The following is a 19,159-nucleotide window of genomic DNA, read 5'->3' on the forward strand; positions in this document are numbered from 1 at the left end:
AATGTGATGCCTTAGCGTAACGATAGTGTCTTTGAGGCTGTGTTGATGCGACTGCCACTTCTATGGTCAACTTACATGTACGCCTTCCTATCTTAACGTACAAGTACAAGATCAATGTGCATTCAGCGATATCTACGAGACTAGGCATCGATTGACTTGATGGCGGGGGTAAGAAAACGTTGGGGTAGGGGTCTGTGTTCTTAGCAACAAGAATCTCGCACTAATTTTGGATAAGATGGTGAAGCACTTTTCATTGAATCGGATGATAAGCAACTCTTGACGATGATAAGCAAGTTGGTACTGAAGGGAAGATTGCTCGAGCTACGTATGGCTGAAGGTGCTGCTTTATTTGTTCAGATTGGTGATTTAAGAAATTGATTACATATTTGATGAAGATCAACAAAGTGTTGTATGATGAGAACCAAGTGATATTTCTGCTTTTTTTCAATTCTAGAGTCGTATGATCACCTCGTGATGACCTTGTTGCATGGAAGAAAAGTGCCAGATACTGAGGAGTTTAGTACAACCTTGATTGAGTATTATCAGCGTAAGAAAGGAGTAGAGGATACTCACGGCGATGCACTCTATGTGGAGAATAAAAAGTAACGTGGAAGGTAGAAGTAGAACGAGAAGTGAGGACACAAGAACCATATGTCCAAGTTTCGGACCAATTGGTTGAATATTGTGACATGTCACAAGTGTCATGAGAAAGGACATCTGAGGAGAGATTGTCTAAAGCTTAAGAATGGGAAGACGATTGTTGGTGAAACAAGCACTACTAATGTCGTGAGGGTTAAGGAGGCTAGTGATGGAAATGTCTACTTTTCCTTGGCTATAGTGAATGAATTAGTTGACTCGTGAATTCTGGATTCTGATTGTTCTTATGATTCATGTCTTCATGCTAGCTGGTTTCACTCTTATGCGAGTGCTTTAGGAGTTATTTCTATGAAGAACAATGCTCCTTGCAGAGTCGTCAGCTTTGGAATGGTGAAGATCCAGACCTTTGATGGAGCAATCAGATTATCGGGGAATGTACAACACGTGTGATAACATCCAAATATGAGCAAAATTACTGCTATTTTTTTCATTTTTTTGGGCTTTTAATGCTTAAAAACATTCTTTCCTTCAGTGCATGTTATCATGATTTCTGGTCAAAAGAAGAATTTCCTTCCGTTTCAAGTTAAATAAGACTTTTTAAAATAAGTAGGTCAATTTATACATTTAATGTTGAATTGATCTATTTCTATAAACAAACACAAAAGAAACAAATAAAAAAAATTTTAAAAAATAATAAAATGGTTTTTTAGGCATTAATACACATTTTTTAGGATGTATTCCAGTTATTTTATAATTACAAAACATTTTTTTTATTTAAACTGGCCCTTATTGGGCAAGTTTTGGCGCTCGCGGGGGTTCTATATGGCGTAGGGCATGCAAGACAAGCGCGGACCAATCAACGCTCAGATCGGTACTTTCGGTGCGCGACACGCACATGCTCGGCGCCGTGCGTGTCGGGCACCACACGCAGCTGCTCATTGACCAATAGGGCACAGCTTAACTTGGTGCGTGTGACGCAGCGAGTTAAGCACATATATGGCACAGGGTGGGTCTTCCTTCGTGCAATGTGTGCGCACGCGGTGCAATATGCAGAGAGGAAAATCTGTACACGGCACCAGGTTAGCAAATAAGTACACGTTGTACGCTCTACGTACAACGCGCTTAAGAAACAAAATATAACGGAATCGGAAGAGCTGTTCTTCCGATTTAGTGGCGATAAAGAGGAGAAAATCAAAAGTTGTTCATCGCTGTTGATTTTTCAAACTCGAGGAGTGATCGCCTAGCCTTCTCGAAGACTCAAGAAACAACCTGGGAGGATTTGGAGCTCAATTTGAAGACGAAATCGGCGATCTGGCCGCCGTCCTTCCCGAGACTCAACCTTCAAATTTTGCCTAAATTTGGTGTTGTTCATTGCGTGAATTCCCTCAAACAGAGCCATAGTCTCCTCCTGGTACTCCTAGGCACAATTTGAATTCAATCTGTAGTTAATTTAACGTTCAAAACTTCAAAAGACGATAGTTCAGTTCCGTTCGCCGTTTTTCCTTAATTTCCGATTTAGTCATTTTAATTCATAGAATTTAGCTCGTTTTAGAAGGATTTAGTGTTAATTGATTATAAACTTAATATTTTGAATCCTATCTGTCCCTTGGATCGCATAAAAATCGTGAATCACATTCACGATCTAGTATTTCTTAAGTTAGCAAAGCGTGAATCATATTCACAATTTCCTAATTTAGGACATTTTGACAATTTCAAATGAATTTGGATAAAATAAAATATAAAAAAATTAATCTTAATAGTCTAAAATCTGTAAAAAAAAATAAAAGAAAATCGAGAACGTTAGAAAACATTACCTTCTCACGGTCGTGATTTTTATAGCAAGGTTTGGGTTTATTTCTTGAAGCATAAGTCAGATGTCTTCTCGCGGTCCAGGACTTTGTGTGTGAGAGTTGAGAACCAAATGAGGATGAAGATCAAGGTCTTTCAGACTAACAACAATCTAGAATTTGAAAATTATGAATTTGATCAGTTTTGCGCATAGCATGGTATTGAGTGTCATTTTATGGTGAAGAAGACCCCTCCATAGAATGACGTTGCATAACACATGAATGGAACCATTGCTGCGAGAGAAAGGTGCTTATGGTTGAATGCTGATTTGCCCATGGAGTTATGTCAGCGGAAACGACATATTTGCTCATTAGATCATCGAGTTGGGCTCCTAATGGGAAGGTGGCTGTAGAGGTTTGAACTGGAAAACCTATGTACTATTCCATGTTACATTTATTTGGATGTCCATGTTATGTCCATATACCTGATGATGAGAGATCAAAGCTTGATCCAAAGTGCAAGAAGTGCATCTCATTGGGGTATAACAATGGAGTCAGGAGGTACCAGCTTTGGGATACTGAACGCAGAAGATTGTGTTCAGCACAGATGTTATTGTGAATGAAAATCACATGGTGAAGCCTTCTAGCGAACAGGGAGATCAGAATTCTGGTGCTGGGAATGTCCAAGATAAGAGTTGGGTAGGGGTGGAGAATGTGCATATCCCACCCGATTCAATTGATAAATGAGGATCGACTAATGAGGCCGTAGAGAATTCTGAAAGCATTGCTGTTAGGCAAGCAAGGTGAGAGATGAGGCCTCCTACACGTGGTGATGATTATGTGATGGTTTCTTTGATTATGTGATGGTTTCTTTCAATAAGGCAATGTTTTTCACTGAGAAAGACAAATGGCTGCAGGCAATGTCTGAGCAACGCACATCCTTGGACAAAAACCAAACATGGGAGTTTTTGGAGTTTTTGGCTGTGAAGTGAGCTATTAGATGCAAGTGGATGTTTGAGAAGAATACACCACTTTGCAATGCAGAGCAACCATCATACAAAGCATAACTAGTGGAACATTGGTTAATATGTATTCTTTGTGTCTATCTATTATACATTTCCCTCTCTTCTTCCTCCTCTTTGATGAACTCCAATTGGCTTTTCATTTTCTTATGGTATCAGATCTGTTAGAGGGATTTTCCTTATTGGGCAAATCAGCACCAAACTCCCTCGAAAAATTTACCAATAGCAAAAGTTATGTGTAATTTACTGCTCTACATCCAGTGATGCCCAAAAAAAAATAAACTCCATTAGTGTGCTCCATTTTCCCATAATTTGACAGGGTTGCTGCTGTCGGACAAAGTACTCAGCACTTTGATGCTTCTTACCCCAACTTCTTTATGGGCGCCAATCATGTTGAATCATGTTTACATACATATTGCCTTTCCATTATAACCAATTACATCATCAACAACGACCACGGTCCATTCTGAAATCCGAGAAACCATAAGATATGTAATTATCACTTGTTTTGAGCATTGCAATCCTCCCCAAAATCCCTGAAAAGTATAAATTCTTGAGATCCTAAAAGAGTACTTCTCTGGTTTGTTTTGACTAAATTAGTCAATGTGTACTCCTCTGCTACTAGTTTCCTTAACGGTAATTCCTATAACAGTATATATAGTTGAAAACAGATACTTGAACATCTTTAGGGATCTAGATTTATTTGTTCTAAAAACTACTTATTTGATTTATGGTATCTTTGTATTCTGAATGACTTATGATTATGATAGAAACCTGTATTAGAAATATATTTTATGACCTAGGATGTCAGAATAATAAATAAAAATAAATATTATAGTATTTGGAATCATCAAGATTTTCTGATTAGCAATAATATACAAAATGGCCAACATAGGACTCTTTTTGTGAAATTATCTGACTGTATTCCAGTCAGATAACCATGTTAAGGGGGGTCAGCAATCTATTTATTTTAACATAATATTCAGCTTTTTGGCATGCATTACGACTGATTGGCCAAAAGTCACATGATGCACTTAGATAGATGAATTTTACATCTTGTTTTCCCTTAGCTTGCTTCAGCTTTTATAGTTCCATAGAAGTTTTGGGATTCGCAAATATGTGTCTTGTAAAGTAGTTAAACTTGACACTCTGATTCCTCATTTTGTAATGAACTTAACCTGTGAATGAATATGAGTTCTTAGCCTACAAATGATTTTGCATTGATGTTTAAAACACCATATGTTATCCCCATAATTTGGAACCATATGCACCTGGTTCAGACCGACATTAAGATGATTGGATGTCATTTAAGGATTATGGAGATGAACTCTTTTCATGTTATATTTGTGATGACATTATTAAAGATATGAAATAATTAACACTGTTGTGAAAATATCCTCAGGTCATCACCACTGTCCCTTAAACATATCTTGCGACTTTTCCAATTAAAGGAATACTTGGCATAGACATTAAAATGTCATGATACAAAATCACAATTATTGTTTCTTAAATAATATGTATGATGTATCCCATCTCCCTGGCTTGGTGGGACTATAGAGAGTTGGTGGGAACTCGGCGACGGAAAAATCCGATCAATCAATATATATAATTTCCTGAATTGTGCTATAGTGAAAAAATTAACTAATACATTCTCAGACAATTTAAATCATACATATATTGGATAGAGAAAGAAATACATCAGGATGAATCAATCTTAATCTACAGATTTTAAAGATTCAAGGTAGTGATGTCCATCAATTTATCGCATACATTTGTAAAAATAATGAGTGCGGATTAGATTTTGATGGTTAATATTACTATAAGTCATTCGCGAGTATAGAATGGGCGGTGAATCTGTAGATAAAATGGATCATGGTAACGGTTTTCTAGGCTAGTTGCTAAATTTCCCAAATTATTAGAAACCACCGGCTGTACTTTGGCATCCCATGGACTTGACAATCATTGAATGAATTGTATTAATGTAACTTTTATATCAATATATCTTACAATAAGGGTGAATGAAATAAACAATATTGGGCAATAAGTTTTTTAATAATATTTTCATCTCAACGTTTTATCAAGGTCAGTGAGCGGTCTGAGAAAAAAAAGCGACATGGCACTGACAGGTAAATGGACCTTTATGAGCCTCTAAAATATCTTTCAAGCCATGACCAATACCCCAGTTGGTCCTATACATATGACCAGCTATCAGGAAAAGAATAGCAGTGGCTAAATGATGGTGTGAAATATCTCTCTGCCATAGACCTCCTCTTACTGGATCTAATCCTCCACGAAAACTCAGAAAATCTGAGTATTTTGACGAAGTCAAGGTAAAAAATGGAGTTGCTCCCTCAGAAAAACTAGGATAAAGCTGAGCCAAAAGATCTTCATTCAAGATAAATTCATGAAAAAGTGGTATCTCCTTAGATAATCATTCTCCAATTAAACAGATAATGTATTCATGAAAGATATGGACTCATCTTATTTAAACAGGTTTTAAAACTTCTCGTGTTTTGAGAGAAATAGTTTGACCTTAAAACATCGTCATCAAACAATACAATGAAATATTACATTAATGATGCTTAAACTATCTCACTAGTGTAGAGAGCCTTATTGTCAACCATGGGAGTATTCAAGGAAACAGTTTTCTGAATAAGAAGTTAACTCCCTAAACAGTATTCTACCCAATTGTCAAGAAGGTTTGTTGCTATTCTGGATGTATACCTCTCTTTAGTACCTTAATTACCAAACGTACATATTAGGTGCATATTTCTTTTTAGTATGACTCGAGAGTCTCTTAGCACTCATACACAAAGAAGATAAAAAATGTTATAAAGAAATAAATTTTTAATCCATGCAGGTTTTTAAATCATTAACTATTTGGATCGAGGGTCTTATGTGTTGCATTGGGAAGTAGAAAGTTATAATCAACATTACTGAGGTCATAATGTACCTGATACAGGACGTCGCCGTTGATGTCATCTGATGGGTAGATTCCTACGGTGATGAAACTACTTGATGCAGTGGTCCCATGTGGATGTACAGGCAGGCCCCAACTCGGGGGTTTACCAAGCTCCGGGGTGGGCGACTGATGGCGGTGACAGTGACCTCCTGACCCCTCGTCAGAGTCTTGTTGGCGTCTACAACAGTGAGCAGAATAATTCTGTTGGCACTCACACATAATGGACATGCTCCATCCATACCTAAGAATTCTCACTCAAGTTGTAGTTTTCTGAATATGATTCTCTCTCACGTATACTAACCTGAGCGCAGTGCAGTGCAGCCAAAAAATATACTGTGGAAGATAATATAACTGACGAACAAAGAGAGCGATGTTCCTTGTCATGGTGTCGCTTATCGTCGGTGTATTCGATAGTGCAATGGCTGGTGGCGGCAAGAATGGTATAGTTGTATCAAAGATGGGCACAGCGTAACTCGACAGGCAGCGTAGGCGCGTTGGCGTTGGAGCGTGACGCTGAAGGATGTGGGCAAAAGAGAGGGACGCGGCGGCGGCAGCGCATAGGCCGTAGAGGTAGCGACATGCAAGACGAGCATCAGCGCGTAGTGTTTGGTGCAGCACAAAGCAATGCGACATTGTGCACAGTCGATTACCACGGCATCAGAGCTGATGGCGAGCAGACACAATAACAGTAGGCGGTGCAAGGCGGGACAACAGCGGCGCATGCATAGCATTAGCAGTGGTGCACATGGTGTGGCTAGGTGCAATGCGAATGGCGTGCGCGGTGACTAGCAACGGCAAGATACAATGCATGGCACAGTCTTACATGAGCATTTCATGCGGCAGGCGTGCAACTACACTGGCGGCAAGAACGGCAGGCTAATTGGTTAGGCGTCAAAAGTGCACGGGGACATGCGAAGGGTGGTGCAAAGAACCATGCAAGCCGCGCATCGACGAGGATGGTCGGCAGGCACATGACTACAGGTATGCGATGCTAAGGCTGGGCGTTGGAGCTGAGGCTGGGCATTCGAGCAGAGGCTGGCGATGACACACGATGCAATGCAAGCAGGCAGGGGCACAGCGCACGGCGAGTGGCCGTAGGCATGTGCAAACTGGTAGAGTGCGTGTGCGTCGAGTTAAGGCAGCGACACAGTAGCATGGCCAAGTGTCAGCAATGACCCTGGGGCAGGACGACACATGGGTGAAGCGAGCTTCGGTGGCAATGGCGTGGTTTTATGCTGAGTGGTGTACAATGCATCGTGTCATGACGCCGATAGCGTCGCGCATGGATGGGTGTGATGCGTTGCACGGCAGCCATAACGGCACAAATGCAACGATGAGGATTTCCATGCACGCGCCCCATAATGATGGTGTTACCTGTGGGGGTTGCAGGAAATGCGCTGCGCGCGAGGTGGAAGTATGAAAGGCAGAACGATGAGGTTCGACAGAGTTGCACAGCTGTGGACGGCAGCAACTCGGCAATGTTTCACTTCTCGTCCTTTCCCGTACTCCTCTCCTTTATCCTTCTATTTTTCTTATCCTTATGAGAGCAATAGTTTGAATTAAACTTTTCAAAACAATAAGTCCTGGTCCATGTCGGTTCGCTTGCCCATCGTTCCCTTATATATGGACATGACGGCTCATGAGAAGGAAACACTAAACCTTGCTAAGGATCCAAGGGCCCTTACTAGGGGGGCTAATACATAGGGAACCCCCTTTTCAAAAGCAAAATAAAAACAAACATGATGCACAACATGATGATACGCAACGACACGACACACGGCAGATATGAGCATGAACACACGAACACAGTAAAATGACAAACATAACATACACGTGCCGCGAAAAAGCAAAATGTTCAAATGCACAGACATGCTTTACCCCAGGTATTTGAACCCCGGTGTTTTCACCTTTGCCTTGGTGTGTCAGTTGGGTTGGACGTGAACCGGCAGGGCTGTCGGTAATGATGATGATGTTGGCTCGGAAGATGTCTCCGATGGAGTGGGCTTGCTTGCTCCATTAGTACTCAATAGGACATCAATGATCACTTACTCTTTGATAATATATAAGAGAGGAAGAAGTAAAAATAACACAACTTTTAAACTACAATAAAACTTATAAGATTATTATCTTTGATTAAAACAACCCATAGTCCATAAGGTTATTTATTTAATTTAGATAGATAGCATTCACTTATAGCGTTGTGGAACATTGGTGAGATTAGGCACATACGTAATAACTTAAAAATGTGTTAAAAGGTAATATTATTAATGATGTTCCAGGTTCTTCTCCGGTAAGCCACATTCATTTTGAACATTATAGGTCATTGAGAATAGAGGAGGCCAATGTAATGGAGATTACAGTTAGTCACCATGAATTCTTACTTCCCTCTTCGTTATACTAAAGTTATCCTTAGAGAAACTTTGAGGGACAGATGTCAATTATTTTATTCATGATGATTTGGTTCTTATCAGGTTTATATTAACCTTAATGATGATTACCAAGTGCCTTTAATTGATCGCGTGGAGAAAATCTTCTAAATGGCTGGCTTCTGGATCACGCAATGATTCTAAAGTTTTATGGATAGTTTTTCATTGTTTGAACTTCTCACAATATTTCTTTATCTAACCTTACCAGTTTAGGGTGCAAGATGTCTTAAAGTTTGAGAATGTAACAATTAAGGTGACCAAAGAGCACCCTTATCCCATCAATAAAAAGCAGGTGTACAAGTGTGTTTGTCATGCCAATGTCTACAATATAAGCAGCATGGTCTATAAGTATGAGGTATGCCAGCATTTACTATGCAATGAGGCACTTTGCAAAGGTTAAACACAATTACTCAATAGTAGGCCTAATATCAGCAATATACCTCTGTGTCAATGTAGAGATCAAAAACCTATATAATATGTGAAACTACTTTCAGTTTGTTTTGTTTTAAATTGGTTCAGATTGGCACGATGACTAAGCTAATTCTATTTTTTAGTGACAAATACAACCCAAATCTGAAACTGTAAGAGATAGTTTAGTACCCGTGTTAGCAAAGACATTCGGCACGAGCAGTAGGTGCAAACTGATGGAATTTGCCTTCAACAGACATTCTAAGATTGAGGCAGAAACTGATTTCAGTAAAGGAGGTGGAAGACCACACAATGGTTTATAGGGTTGGTCCCTTAATGTTTACGATGTGTCATCGTCTCCTATCTTTAGAGCACTCAGGTATCCACTCTGATTACGCACATTTACATATTAAAATGAGGAAGGGGGAATCCCATAAAAGCTCCAGGTGGAGTGACTTAATTTTGAAATAAAAAATCTGAATATCCTAGCTCCCAAATGAATTAAATGTTTTTTTTCTGGCCCCCATTTCTTGCCTTACATCATTTCAAATTAAACTTTTATTTTAAGCCATCAAAGAAGATACACGCGTCTATAAATAAGTATATATGGTCAGTTACAAGACATTGTGAAATTTGCTTTATAGGACAACAAACTTAAGAGTACACGTATAAATAGTTAAAAGCTTCCCAATCATATTTTGTTGTTCCATTGCAATCATCCATATGTTTTGCTCTATAACGTTGGTATGGTCCATTAAATTATTTACACATTTGTTTATACTAAGTGGTATTTCAATCGATAGAAAATATGATAAACATGGATGTATATTGATAAGTTCATATTTAGTGTTTAAATGTTATTGTTTTCATTCAGACTTAACCAACAACATTTCTGAAAATTGTCTACTTAAATACTAATGCGGACTTCATCGGGAAGTCGTCTAATCAAGACCAGAAATGATGATTCGGTGCGAATGAATTAGGCATCGGGGATCTGATCGGATCCGATCGTTCGAATCTTGATTGCTGGCGGTCGCTGGCGGCCACTAGCGGGCACTGGCGGCCGCTAGCCAGCGCTGGCGACCACTTGCCGGTGCTGGTGGCCGCTGGCTACAGCTAGCTGCCGCTGGATGGTCACAAGCTGGTGCTGGGCGGCCGCTGGCAGGCGATGGCGGCCGATGACCGGGCGCTAGCAGCCGCTGGCCTACAGTGGTGGCCATTGGCCAGCCCTAGCGGCCGCTGGCCGGCCCTAGCGGCTGCTGGCTGACCCTAGCGGCCGCTGGCCGGCCCTAGCAGCCGCTGGATGGTCACTGGCTGGTGTTGGACAGCCACTGGCCACCGCTCCGCGCAGTTGGGCAGCACTGGCCATCGCTGGCCCCACCAAACTCAAACTTTTGATTCGATCCGATTCGAACAACGTGTTCGAATCATATCTTATTTGAACATTCAATCCAAACAGCCACCTTGTTCGAACAATCTGATCCGAATAGATGCTCAGATCGGGTTCGGATCGGATTCGCTCATTCGAATGCCCGATCCGATCGAACATTCGAACGATCTGTCTGAATCCCCGAAGCCTAGAATGAATGATAGTCGTATCGGTCTACGACGGTGGCGTCGTCCGACAGGGAATCCTAATGGCCCTTTAACTTCCAATGATACACTTTGAAAGAACAAAAGTCGAGGGTGGTCCTTTAGGGCGCCCATCCTTTCCCTTTAAGGGGGGAAACGTGGATGGGCCCCTAACAAGCTAAAATGGGGAGAAGAAACAAAAAGGGGTTCATGGCCCATTAGTGGAGGCGGAGGGAAAAATTGTTATGGACTGGATTTCACCTCACTACAATGTGAAATTGATAGGGGGAAGAGATAAAAGAAAAGGTGAGAGGGAGATAATACTGGTGGTAGAAAAGACAAGAAAATGTGGATAATGATTCGGGCAAAAATGACGAAAGAAAAATGACGATAGCATGCCCTTTACCCAGGATATTTGAATCTGGGCGTGCGTGCCATCATCTTGGTTTGTTGGGCAGGCTGGATGCGAGCGGGTAGTGATGTCGATGATGATGGCGGTGTATCCGAAGATGTTCCTAGGGGCTCAGGCGTCGCCGCGCCATCAACCCTCATGGGGTCAGAAGAACTCAACTCTGGCGAGTTAGGAGGGGTGAAGGGCAGTGTTTGGAGTGAATCCGATCGAAGGTTGTAGAGCTCTTCTTCTGATATCCCAGCATCGTCCACACTGGTCCGTCCCAGCTGCTGCACCAGGAACGTTGCTGATACTTCATCCCTTGCATAGTCAATTATCTCTTGTGAGACACAATCAATTGCCTTGTGTCAATCGGGTGAAACAACCAGGGGGGTGGTCGTGGCAAACTTGCTCACACTGATTGGTTCTAGAGAGGTTGGGTCAAGGAGGTGAGAAGGGGTTTGGTGCGGAGACAAGTCTGTCACGTTGAACGTGGAGCTTATTACCCACGTAGGAGGAATCTCAACGACGTAGGCATTATTGCCCACTCTTCGGAGGATCAAAAATGGGCCGGCGCTACAAGCGTGTATCTTGGTAGCTGTCTTGGGAGAGTATGTCTCCGGCCTAAATCTAACCATCACTAGGTCTCCCACATCGAAGACTCATAGTCGGCGGTGTGAGTCGGCAGCTTGCTCATACAATGCATTGTGTCTAGTAATCCTATCATGGATATGCGGATGCAAAGTGGAAACATGCTGGGCAAATGCAAGACTGTCCTCTGATACCCTAACATGAGGGTCTACGGGTGCTAGGCCTACTGGGCGACAAGGGGATTGGCCATAGGTGATTGCAAAAGGGCTCAACCCGGTGGTTCGGTTCATCGAGGAGTTACATGCAAACTCAATGCGAGGGATTATCAAATCCCATGTCTCGAGGTGTTCACCAACTAGGGACCGGAGTAGGTTACCCAAACTTCGATTGACCAGCTACGTTTGACCCTCCGTTTGAGGATGGTAGGCAGTAAAAAATTTGAGCTTCGTGCCGAGGAGGCTCCACAGAGTCATCCAGAAGTAGCTTGTGAAACGAACGTCTCGGTCGGACACGATCGAAGCTGGCAGGCCGTGGAGGCACACAATTTTCCGAAAGAATAATTATGCAACCTGCATGGCGTCGGATTTCTTCATGTAAGGAACGAAGTGGGCCATCTTTGAAAACCTGTCGACAACGACCATAATGGAATCGTGACGTCGTGTGGTCTGAGGTAACCCTAAGATGAAGCCTGTACTGACATCGTCCCATGGATGCTTGAGCATCGATAGTGGGGTGTATAACCCGACGCTCTTCTGGACCTGCTTGGCCAAGGCACGGACGTAGCATTGGGCAACAATGTTGCCGACTTTGCGTTTTAGCGAGGGGCAGTAGAATTGTCTTGTCGCGACCAAAGTGGCAGCTAAGACTACCAGCGTGACATTCCCACGTGGGAAAGTCACGGAGAGATGTGCAAAGCATGCATAACCTGCTTTGGTAAAATGGGTAATTGTGGGTGATAACATAATCTTGTAAGTCATGGGACAGCCCTCATCGAACTTCTACGATGATTGGCCCAAAGTCGGGGTAGCTAGCATACCCTTCTCGGATGGTCTCGAATCCGAGGATCTTCACCCTCATAATATTGAGCACGTGGGCTCTACGGCTGAGTGCGTCAGTGAAGACATTATCCTTTCCCTTCTTGTGCTTTATGACGAATGAGTAATCCTGCTTGTATTTGACCCATCTTGCATGCTGATCGCTCAACTTCTACATGGAGTGCAGGTATTTGAGCGCTTTGTGGTCCGACAAAAGCACGAACTCCTTGGTAATGAGGTAGTGCCGCCAGTGCTTCAGCGACTAGATGACTGTGTAGAACTCCTTATCGTATGTGGAGTAGCAAAGCCTTTCATCGTTCAGCTTCTCGCTGAAAATTTTGGCAAGGTGGCCCTCGTGGCTGAGAACACCACCTATCCCGACGCCCAAAGCGTCACTAGTAACCTCAAACACCTTCCTAAAGTCGGGTAGGTGGAGGACGGGCACCTGGGTCACCATGAGCTTTACGTGCTGGAAAGCTCATTCTACGGCCTGCGCCCAAGTAAACTGCTCCACCTTCAGGCAATCGGTGATTGGAGCCATGGCAGAGCTGAAGTTCTGTACAAATCGCGGGTAGAAGGTAGCAAAACCTATGAAGCTCCATACGTCGTTGATGCTAGCTGGCGATGGCCACAATGTAATGTCCCTGACCTTTTCTAGATCCGCGGCAATGCCTTGAGTGGGTACGATAAATACGAGGAAGGCAACTTCCAAAGTGAGAAAGATACACTTCTTAAGGTGTGCATAAAGTTGTTCACGCTGAAGGACGAGGCAAACCTTCTAGAGGTGGTTGAGATGCTCCTCTCATGTGCGATTGTATATGAGGATGTCGTCAAAGTAGACGACGACAAACCTCCCGATAAACATGCAAAGTACCTCATTCATTTGTTGCTGAAAGGTACTCGACGCATTGGCGAGACCGAATGGCACGACTCTCCACTCATACAACCCATCCTTTATCTTTAAGGCGGTCTTCCATTCATCCCCGGGATGAATACAAACCTGATGGTAGCCACTCCGAAGGTCTATCTTCGAGAAGATAGTGGATCCAACCATCATATCGAAAAGGTCCTTTACGCGGGAGATGAGAAAATGATACTTGACTGTTATCTTGTTGATGGCATGGGTGTCTCAGCACATGTGCCACGTGCCATCCTTCTTCAGGGCGAGGAGAGCGGGGACCGCACAAGGATTGAGGCTCTCCTTGATGAAACCCTTTGCGAGAAGTTCTCAGACCTGACGTAGCAACTCCTCATATTTTTTGCGGCTCCATTCGGTAATGGGGCAGATTCGATAAGCTTGCACCAAGCACGAGATCGATTGCATGCTGAATGTTACGCATCGGCGGTAGCCCGTTAAGTAACTCATCTCAGCAGACGTTGTTGAACTCCAATACGAGGGCCTCGACCTCAGGTGGTCAGTGTACTACATACGGGTGGGGTTGTGGGGACATCCAGAGTGATAGCGAGGCATAGCGGCCTGTCATCTCTCTCGCGCCCAAATCTCGGACGAACAAGGGTCATCGAATGGCTACTAACCCTACGAGGTTGGTCGTCACCAGCTTGTTTGCCGGCTTCATCGTATATGGGTACCATGTAACCCGTCATCCCTGGTAGATGAAGGAACACGTGTCCGTTCTCGCGGCTAGAGTGATGTCGTGGTCATATAGCCAGGGACGGCCTAGGATGATGCTCCCCACTTTCATTGGGAGTACATCACAGAAGACGCTTTCATCTAGGCGCTCACCTTCAACAGAACGCGACATAGACGTCATGACTCTCAAATATGTCATCAAATAATTAAACTTTTTAGTTTTCATTCATCAAAATTATAATGTTAATTCATGCTAATATCATGCATATGCATCATTTTATGAAATCACTAACCCCACTTGATCCTTTGAATCAAGTGGAATATATTTAATATTTTATGGTTAGTAAACATTCAGAGACAGCTTAAGAAGATCAAGGAAAGAGACGAGGATCAAGAGGAGCGGGCAAAAATTCAAAGAAGCAGAAATTATGAAAATGCCCCTGGGCATGACTTAAGAGAAACCTATAAATACTCTCTTCAGAGTTGATTTTAGGTTGTCCAGAATTTTCTCTAAGGAAGCTAGGGCTTGGAGAGGAAGGTATTCTGCAGACCCTCCAGTAGCTGATGAGCCATTGGAGTTGGGAGGAGAGGCAAGCTGAAGAGTACCCGCTCAAGAAGATCGCCGACTCGCCGGACAGGACGTGACACGAAGCCGGAGTGATTGTGATGCCGGACGTCGTCTCAACGGCGTCTGACCGTCACCGAGGGTAGGAACTCGGTGTCGTATCACTAACTAATCGGTTCACGTCCGCGACGTCAACCGATGGATATACGGAGAACAGGAATGTATGTATGACGATAACGAGGATGATGGTCCCACTTTGGTACGTGCAATGCGCCGACAAGCTATGAGAGCCAACCCGGAGCGGGGACGGGGTCGCCAAGCTGGGTCGAACCAGCCCTCCAAGTCGTCCGAGGTGGGTCGAGGGCGCGCACGCCGTCGAATGGGATAACTCCCACCGGAATGCTCACACGCGTCGGGGCGTCCCGACTCGTACCGGACAGGTAAGACGCTCGTCTTTGTTTCGTCGTTCTCTCAATCTGTCTCACTCACCTATCTAACCCGAGCGCGGTGGAGGCAATACGAAAGAGTACTGTAAGAAATAAGGACCGAAGAAGCGAGGGTAGCAAAGTACCTACGTCGCGGGGCGACGGTCGACTCGAGTAGGAGCTTCCACGAGAGGAGCCACTGGTGAGGGAGTATGCCAATCACGAGCACGTGACAAGGGGAGGCGACCGGGCACAGCAGCAGTCGTGCAGCAGCAAGAGCGGGGGCGGCGCGCGCGGCGCAGCTCGGCGGTGATGATCGATGCGGACTCACGGTGCAAGCTCACGGCGGACCCGGCAGTTGTGCTTGCGGCGCGCCGGTCGAGCAGGTCGCACTCACAGTCGGCTCGGCGCGGCAGTGTGGCAGCACGCACGACGCTCGCGCGACAGCAGGAATGGCGGCAGCACACGCGGCGCGGCTCGGCGGCGGCGGTCGGACAGGCACACGGCGGCGGCACGACCAGGTCGAGCAGCTGGTGGCCCTGCTGGTCGCGCAGGCGAGTCGCGCGGTCGGCAGCGCGGCTGAGGCGGCGTGGGCACGACTGGCGGCTGTGCGGCGCGGCGTCAGCGCGGCTCGAACGGCGGGCGACGCAGCGGCGTTCTAGCGGCGCGGCGCGAGGCGGCGCGGCGCGGCAACGGCACTGCTCGAGCGGGCGGCGCGACGGCAGCCCTGGCATCGCGGCGCGAGGCGCGCGGACTTGACAGCAGGGCGGTCGGCGCGCGCCGAGCGAGCGTGCGAGATCAGAGGCGCGCGGCGCTCGGTAGCGCGACGCTGAGCGGACGGACGCGCGAGCTCGGCAGCGGCGGCCGGGCAGAGGAGCGGCGCCGCGGTGGCCTTATCGGCGCGGACGCAGGAGGCGGTCGCGCAGACTCGGCGGTGACGTGACTCGAGCGAGGGGCGGTGCAGCGGTGGTCTCCTTCCCTTCCCCTTCTCTTCTCCTTCTTTTCTTCTTTCTTCTTCTTCTTCTTTCTTCTCTTCTTCTTCTTTCTTCTCTTCTTCTCCACGACCTGACCCTTCTTTCTCAAAGTGCAATTCTTCAAAATTAGGTCAAAGGTGAGGGAAGCGCCCACCTCTTCCCCTTATATATGGGTGAAGATGGGCCCTTCCTTAAGTCCAATAACACAAAAGAAAAGGAATGAAAATAAGCAAGAAAAATAGGAAACGGGCTTGTCAGGCCCAACATAAAAAAAGGGGGGGGGGGGGGGAAAGGGTTCCTCATATGTGCCCTTCCCCCGCTACACGACAATACGAATGAAGGGAAAAACTATAAGATAAAGTAACTGACTGTAACGGTGTGCTCCGGTGGTCGGCGTCTGCGTCATGCCGAGTAACGGAATGCGGGATCCCGTGTTGCTGCGGCGGCTCGTCGTAGTGGCTGGACTCGTCTCGGTGGCGAGCTGGGTAGTGCCGGCTCCTCGGGTGCTGAGTCGGGGACGTCCTGCTGCTCCTCTGTTGTTGGCTCGATGACGACCGGTGGTGACGCGCCATCAGATTGAGCTAGTTCAGCTTCGTATTCTTCTCCCTCTTGGACAACCTCGATTGGGCTTGAAGCAACCTGCAAGGTTCTTCAGCAATCTCCAACCAGAGTTGTTTATGTTTTAGTTAATCCAAAGTTTTTTTGTGTTCAATTCATCCTACTTCTTGTTTTCCCTCAAAAATCTATAGCCCTCTAGTGAATTTGCACTAGAATTTCTCACACGCAGCCAGCAATCAAACCGCCAGCGACCCAAGCCTCAGCCTAGGTCGCCAATGGCTCAAGCTGCTAGCAGCACTGCGTGCGCAACAGCTGCCCGCGCGCAAACGCTGCCTGGAGCAGCGTAGTGAGTAGCAAGCCCGCGCGCAGCCGCCACTTGCTGCAGCGGCGCACGCAGGCACGCCCGTGCACAGGAGCTGCCCGCGCGCAGCTGCCGCTTGCAGCAGCATCGCGCGCGGGCACGCCCGCGCGCAAGCACACCGCGCGCAAGCGCCGCTTGCAGAAGCTGCCTGCGCGCACACGCCGCCGACAGCAGCCACGCGTAGGCGCTCACGCGTGCACAAACACCCCCTGGGTGTTTGTGAAATTGCCCCAAAGGGCAAGGGCAAATCCTCAGTAAACAAAATCCTTACTGAATATTTGCTGCACCGAGACTTTTAAAGAAAACTTTGTTGTTTGTACTGAAGATCATTCACCAGCGTTTATACTTGAGTATTGAGATTTAAAAGAACTAATTTGATAGACATAATTCTTCTGCTATTTTTTGCCGTCTCCCTGTGGATCGACCCTCACTCGCCCTAAGCTGTGAGGTTATAAATTTTGTTGTATAAGCTCAATCCTCACACGCATTAACTGATAAATAACCAGTAGAAACCACTAAAATCGAGCTTATCAACTGGCGCCGTTGCCGGGGAGCACGGTATTACAGTAGGAATTTATTTTTTAATTGTTCAGTAATCTTTTCTTGATTCTCCTTAAGCTGCAGGACTTAAAAATCCTCAGCTCATTGTTCTGCTAACATTTGTGCTGAAGATCTATGGTAGTTACACGCTCAGGAGCTGGTGAGAAGTCTGCAGAAAAAAATAGTAGAGACGCCACCCTGAATTCTACAGTCACAGAACCAGAAATTCAGTAGAGAAATATGGCTGAAGAGATACATCAGCAGAATGAAAGGAGAAGAACTATGTTGGATAGGTCTACACTGTCCGGAAGCTTACGACAAACTGATGTAAATCTGAACATCGGTGAAGGTATCTTGTTTCGATACGATAATGCATTGATCAATTCTCTACCTGAATTTAACGGATTACCTGCACAGAATCCTTTAGAATTCCTTGATGATTTTCATATTAGATGCTCTTCTCAAAATGTTCCTGGAATATCTACAGAGATGTTAAAAATGAAATATTTTCCTCTAACTCTTAAAGATAAAGCGTTTGCATGGTATCGTAATCTAGGAATCACTTTTAATTCTTGGGAAGAGATGCAAGGAAAATTTCTGCAGAAATTTTACCCTCTCTCCAAAACAAATTTTTATCGAAGAGAAATTCACAATTTCCATCCTCATGACGGAGAAGCCTTTAGTGAGTCATGGGAGAGATTTAATGATTTGTTGAGGAAATGTCCTCACCATGGCATTGAGCAATGTCAACTAGCCCAAATATTTTATGAATCTCTCTCTGATTTTATGAAAAACAAAGTAAATCTCGCTACGGGTGGAACGTTTTACACTGCATACGAGGATGAGGTTTTCGATATTTTGGAGAGAGTTGCAGAAACTGACTTGTAGGAGATTGGAGCCAATCAGAATGGGAGAAACCTGCAGCCAAAAAGAGCAAGAGTTCTGCAGGTTAACGCCAAGGAGGGAGAGCTACAAGCGGGCCTAAGGGAGACTAACCAGAAATTGGAGGAGCTCACCTCCACCTTGAAGAATGTCTTTTTAGGTAACTCTCCTATCATTAAAGCTAAGATCTGCTCTCTCTGCTTCAGTAGGGAACATGAAGATGGGGCTTGCCAAGCCATGGAAGAAGAGGTGAAGGCCTTCAACCAGCCGCAACAACCGTGGGCAGGTCAAAAGAGGCCGAATTTCCAAAACGGAGAGAGCTTCACCCAAGGGAACAAAGCTCCTTTTCAACACCAATTTCAGCAGAAGCAGCAGTTTCAACCAAGACACCAACAGCAGTATCAGGCTCCCTCTCAAACTCAACCTGATTTCTCTACACTAACCCCGGTTATTTCAGATATGATCGAGAAGCA

General features: G+C 45.0%; 1 non-coding gene across 1 annotated transcript; it reads right to left on the reverse strand.

Moving 5' to 3' along the window:
* Nucleotides 1-18,432: 18,432 nt before the first annotated feature.
* Nucleotides 18,433-18,541, reverse strand: LOC144703981 (small nucleolar RNA R71). The gene has a single exon (XR_013581682.1). It is a non-coding gene; the product is annotated as a small nucleolar RNA R71 (small nucleolar RNA).
* Between the last annotated feature and the right edge of the window lie 618 nt (nucleotides 18,542-19,159).

The sequence above is a fragment of the Wolffia australiana genome, chromosome 5 (genome assembly GCF_029677425.1).
Source record: "Wolffia australiana isolate 7733 chromosome 5, ASM2967742v1".
In the NCBI taxonomy this organism is placed as follows: Eukaryota; Viridiplantae; Streptophyta; class Magnoliopsida; order Alismatales; family Araceae; genus Wolffia; species Wolffia australiana.